Consider the following 6,000-nt stretch of genomic DNA (forward strand, 5'->3'; position numbering starts at 1 on the left):
GACACCATCCGCCGCAATGTGAGCGGGAAGCGTATTTCGCCGGACCCACGAAAGCCGCAGAGGGCAGGGGTACGTATCCAGTATGTCATGAATGTCCCTCGAGATAGCCGAGTTGTTATTCACTCGACGTAAATTGCGTATGGCCGCCGTGGAGTCTGTATAAATTTGTAAAGTAGTACCTCTAGGGGCTTGATGAAGAGCAGGAGTTAGTGCTTGCAAGCCGTCCCGGATGGCCGTAAGCTCAGCCAGCATAGAAGGCAGGATGCGGTGTGTTTCGTAGAAGCACGTTTGACAGACCTCTGGGTGGGAATGACATTGTAGTGTTGTCGTCACCACGTAGTCCTTGGCCCTAGCGTCCACAAATGCCGGCACCACCTGGGGTTGAGACTCAGCCGCCAGTTCTTGTGCGGCCGCGAAAAGAGTATCAGTATGTCCGTTGCATCGATTGTGAAGTCGCGTTAGTGGCCTGTTGTCGGCCACCTGGTGGTATAGCCAAGGTGGCCTGGTAACGACGCAGGCTGGAGATGCGTCTATTGGCCCAGTGCTTTACGCTATATGTCTCATGATCATCAAGTTCGTCCGCAATGACTCTTGTAAAAAGGAATTGGCTGAGTCCTTTGCTATTTAGAAACAGCTCGACGTATGCGCAAGCACGTCAGCAATGCCGTTGCGTAAAATTGAGGTTGCTCATTAAATAACACGTACCTATCCCTGCATCTCGACTTTTTTCCTTATTCATTCGCCTGTTTCATATATGGCTGAATAAAATATTCAGTCTTCCGCAAGAGCCCGTGCTGCGTTCGTCTAGTAATTGCTGGACACTTTATGGGCCCTGGTGGTCGTAGCTCGTCCGCGCTGACGCTATCCAGCCGTCGTAGTCACGTGGCGTCAGATACCCAAAGAGGAGCTTTGAAAAGATACCCGTTTGTCCCTATATTCAGCCTCCTGGCCGAACATTAGGCGGATCCTGGAACAAGAAGTGTTTATAGAAATAACCGTTCGAAACTCATAGAACAGCTGGTACATGTAGTACATGCCCCCATTACTTTCCACCAAAGAAAACTGCACATATTGTGAAGCCAAAATAATGCCATTAACCGGCAGTTCACGCATTCATTTAGTTAGAAATGTGCATTGGGTTTGTTTTTACTACAAGAAGCGAAAAGAAGTGGTCGTGAAAAAAAAAACGGCGTGCTCAAACTGGCGCAGATAGGCTCCAGCACGTGCGAAATGAAAGCAAGTAGTACAAACAGAACAGAACTTCCGCTCGTCGTGCTGTTCCAAGCGGACCAAGAAACGAAAGATAAAGAAAAGTATGCGAGCTGTTCTAGGACAAATTCGAATAGCATTGATAAAACGTCCGTTCATTTCATTAAGAGAGGAGTGAGACACAGATGGAAGAACGTGAGGGGTGGTCAGCAAAGAGCGTTGGAACGGCAGCCCCGCCTTTATGTTGAATCACTGCTGTGCACTTCCGACAGCTTTCACGCTGAGTGGAGCTACTTCAATTTTTCTAGTCTCACCTTTCCGGCTGTTTAGTTACGATCACTTTGACCAGTTGTCACTGCTTACCAAATAGTGAGACCTAGTGTCCACTAAGACTAGGTAGACAATGGCCGAGCAGTTTCCAATTTATCAATATTTTTTAACCATCACCTTACGAAACTTTGGGGGAGAGGTGGCACTGAATGCTCAAGTACATCATGCAGACCAGGCGCGTTCAATGTGATAGGCAAGAAGATTCCTTTGCTTGTACATACGTCGCCCTACGCGTGTTCAATGTGCAATGCACAATGGTCGCTTCATGCGGGATGGTCGCTTTTGGGTGCGACGTTTCCCAATGCCAATTAGTTTTGACACAGTGACGTTCCAACCCGATGTTTTTGAGCACGCAAAATCACGATATTGTCAGATTATTAACCCTCTGAAAACATATTTAGAAGCCCTCTATGCCAGAAACTTTAAAGCGGAACTCAACGTTTCCGCCGTACAACTCAAATCCCCGAGTGCGTTGTAGTGCAAGTGAGTGGAAAATCTGTTTAGAAATTCTGCATGAAAGTCAAGATGTGAATAACTGCTTTGTCATATGTTATAATATGTAGCTTGGTTTTTGTTAAAAAGGCATGCTTCCCATGATGTTAGGACAATTAGGCGACGTGCGGTGTCTGTGCGCTAAGAGCCCCATAGCGAATTATGTGCATTGAGGTCGCCTAGGACTATGTACGGTTAAGGTAGTTGATGCACTGCCACTGTCCTATTCGCGCACGTTTGAAGCGTTCGGACAAATGTCGCTGTCGTTGTTGTTGCTTACTTCGTGCTGCATCCCAATCTTTTGGAATTGGCCAGGATTGGGAGGTTTAAGAGGATAATGTTCCAGCTTCCCAAAATTCACAACAGTATGACTTGCACATGTAAAAGATGTAAAATGGTGCTTGGCGCACAACACCTCAAGGTGTTAAATGAAACAGGTGCCAACCACCCACAGCGAACCCCTGCAGGGGTAACTGTCAAGTGTATCAGTCTGCTTGCCGGCGTAACATACGTGGCAAAAAGAAGAAATGAAATCGAAGAACTATACTCAAATACGACGTAGCAATAAACAGGTTGTTAAGGAGTATCGCCAGACTTCCGCGTGCAAATCAGGTAACGAGATTGAAGTGCCCAGAGAATTTTTCTGCACTCTTACTCTGTCAGCGGTGTACAGTTATGACCGAGAGTAGCAGCAGCAGCGTGCCGCGGCCACAGGAGGCTGAGCAGCGGCGGTGGCACTATTTCCGGTCATGTCCAGGTGTTGCCTGAGCAAATATAGAGGCGCGCTTTTGTTTTTATGGCGTGAGAAATAGACGCCTACGTTGGTGAAAATTGGCGCCGTTGATGAGGGCCCCACACCGCATTACGATGCTGTTAATACAGTTTATCCTCCTCCTTCTGCTGCTCCTCTGTCGGCAGAGACATAAAAGAACAGAGGATGATGTGAGGAGTTGGGTAAGGTGACGTCACCACCAGCTGACAATGGTGCCGCTGGGTTTGCGATGCTGTCGGTTTAGGGGCTCAGGAAGCAGCAACTACTCTCTGCCTGATGGACCCCATGGTCCCGATTTAAAATGGAGCGTAAAGCGAGTGCGTGCTTAGTAGGTGAAAAAGAAGATTGAGTGGTAAATATTCAAAGAATTGTTTTTGTAAAAAAGGGTTACAGTCATTGCACGTTTTTCATAAACCAGAAAACGACGAAAGCACAATAAAATGCAGTAGAACGTTAAGAAGAAGGAACATCAACTTTGTTGGATCCGAGAGTTTGAATGCGGCACATGTGTGCAGAGTTTGAATTGACGCAGTTAGCGGAGAGCGAAGACCTTCACTCAGATGCAGGTCGGTTCAGATATATAAGTTTGGCACCGGGCCCAGTCGTCCTCAGGTATGTTCATTTTCCTCAATGAAGTTCAGACGTAATCACTTGTTTGTATTGTCGCGTTACTTGCTTATTTTGTATTCTTTATGCATTATATAAAAGTGATATTCAGCATGTGCCCTTATTGGAGTGGCTTGATAATTACTGTACAACAGCGTGGGTGTGGTACTTCCCGCACCAGAGTATGATGAAGTATAGCCAATGCGAAGGTAAAGCTCTAGCTCTATATTTAAAGCCCATTGACAAATTGCACTCTGACGTTTATAGCTAAGATGCCTACTAGAAATGGGGCTGAATACTGCCCAGCAATTTATTTATCTTGCCTTTGAATGTTCACTAACAGCCCCTTGCTGAAAATAAGTGTTTATTATTTCCGTTGGTAAAAACGAATAGTATAACGTGCATGTATAGGATATAGTTAATTAGGAACAGTTGCACCTTAGACAATCACAACAGTCTCAAAAAGAGTGTGGCACAATTCACCATTCAGTTTTAGAGCTTAACTGAACCTTTCCAGATCCGCAACTCAAAGTTCGCTCCGCTAGGCCAAAAATCACCAACTCTGTTTAAATCATTCATATTCGAAAGCCGTCTTCGTCCACAATAAACTAGAAGGGCTTTATGTACACCAGGCGCATGGTCACTACGCCCTGGCAATGAAATGGTCCCTTTTATACACCCTGAATACATAGCAATACGGAAGTTCTTCCTGCATAGCTCACCTTTGATATGCCACAACATCATACATAAGCCTCTGTACAATCTATCCCCTTCGTAGTCACGGTCAGGGGCACTGCAGAAAATTCGTCGAGGTGTTAGTGAAGTTTAACCGGTGTATTTATTTGGTTGACTAGTTCAATCCATAGCCTTAGTTTGTAGCGCGCGGGAAAAGAGAAAGATCACCAGGACGTGTGCGGTGCTACACCAACTGGAGTGAAAGCTCGTCATCCAAGCTTCCATATTTCGAATTGGCGGATAATTGAAACTGTACGATGAGGTCCGGCCAAGCGTCATAGATGCGTATGAATAAAAAGACCCATTATTTTGAACGCACGTTGATTCCTCAACGGATAACTGGAATAATGCGACACCGCACTGGTGGCTTGACGGCAAGCACATAGCCTGAGAAGCGAAGCCTCAGCCTACATTGCGTCCTTGGGAGCAAGTGACAGTGATGGCTATAAAAACGCTGTGCGAAGCTGGGCGAGTCGGTAAGGATTCATGATTAGAAACAACGCAAGAGATAGGATGAGGAAACTGACAAGGACGGGCGCTGACCGTTGTAGGTGCACACCTAAGCACTGCTCCCAGGCCCCACGCTCAGTTACTATAGCCCTTAAAGGGCACTCAGTCTTGTGCGTTTCTATCGTGAAAAATGGCGTGAGGGTCAGAGTATTGCTGTTTTTTACAGAACTCGCCAGCTCTGTAAGTCCAGTACTCTCGCACAATTTGATGGCCTTGGCCTGCACCTTCCCAGGGATACGGTCTTCAACTCTAGGGAAGTTGTCAGCATTAGCGGTCTCCCCCTTCAGGCGATACGTGTCGGCTTCGAGCACAACAAAACCCCCCAACTTGTCCGACGGCGTAAGCTTGAGTCCCTCGTGGCGAAGTAAACAGGCCACTTTATCCAAGTTGACTCTTCCTCTGCTTTTTCCACTGCTTGGCAGCGCGTCAATTCCCTCTGAGACGCACCGGTCCACTTCTTCATTTGCTTGCGAAGCAACGCTTCGCACGAGTGCGACCATGCGGGTGCGATCCATCTTCGGTTCAAAGCAGAACTTTGGGCCGAGCTGCAAAATACTCAGGGCTTTGTCGGGAACGACAGCGTCTCCCACAGCATGAACCTTTCCACTTGCCTTGTGTGAGGGGGGCTTCTTCGGGAGTCTGGACAACATTACTTGCCACACAAGCTCAGTCGTCTGCTCAGCAGTGCGCAGTTCTTGCAAGAAGAGGGAATGGTGGCGTCCGAACGGGCTTGCGTCAACACACGCCACAAGAAGGCAATCCTTCAGGAGCCGCACTTCACTGCACGCAGCTTCACGAAGAGCACGGCACAGTTTGTTGCCCAGTCCACGGGACAACGGTAGCGTTCCGGCCAAGCACGCAACGGCAGGAGGAATGAAGGAGGAGAAGGCTTATCTTTTTTACCTTTTCTTCGTAATATCCGATTTTGCACCAACATGCTGATTGCTGCCTCCTGTCGGGCTCGCCTCCTCGCCTTCTCAGTCAGACACTCCTTCATTCCTCCTGCCGTCGCCTCTTCTGTTTCGGTTCGTTGTAGCCACGCATAACTTCGGACCAAAAGTGCACACATCTTGAGCTGAAAGTTTGGCAAGTAGAAACATGCTCCTGCAAGGAAGAGAATTCCGTGCACAAAATATAGTAACAACAATGACTAGTACTGAACCCTCAATAGCCTGTAGCAAACTACAAGTTTCTTCAGTGTCTATAAGACGAATCAGTCTGTGGAGCGACTAGGATTCCCCTTCGACCGGACTTCGGGGAAACGAACCACAACCATCTTTACTAGTGCCCAAGAAAGGACAGCCACAAGAACAGTTTATTAATTCCACCATCCACTATACCCCTCA

The 6,000-nt window shown here is 47.4% G+C and overlaps 2 protein-coding genes across 4 annotated transcripts in view; both read right to left on the reverse strand.

Moving 5' to 3' along the window:
* The window catches only part of LOC144142802 (uncharacterized), a 30,476-nt gene extending 30,001 nt beyond the window's left edge, over nucleotides 1-475 (reverse strand). Inside the window, exon 1 of one of the 3 annotated variants that reach the window (XM_077674559.1) lies at nucleotides 180-475. The gene's annotated coding sequence lies outside the window, so the exon portion shown is untranslated. The remainder of the gene's footprint in view (nucleotides 1-179) is intronic. The other 2 variants (XM_077674557.1, XM_077674556.1) reach the window with 2 other exon arrangements.
* The window catches only part of LOC144142801 (uncharacterized), a gene marked incomplete in the record, with an annotated part of 266,299 nt that overhangs the window by 98,506 nt on the left and 161,793 nt on the right, over nucleotides 1-6,000 (reverse strand).

This window comes from Haemaphysalis longicornis, unplaced genomic scaffold, assembly GCF_048455015.1.
Source record: "Haemaphysalis longicornis isolate Haplotype H1 unplaced genomic scaffold, Haemaphysalis longicornis Haplotype H1 scaffold_6, whole genome shotgun sequence".
In the NCBI taxonomy this organism is placed as follows: domain Eukaryota; kingdom Metazoa; phylum Arthropoda; class Arachnida; order Ixodida; family Ixodidae; genus Haemaphysalis; species Haemaphysalis longicornis.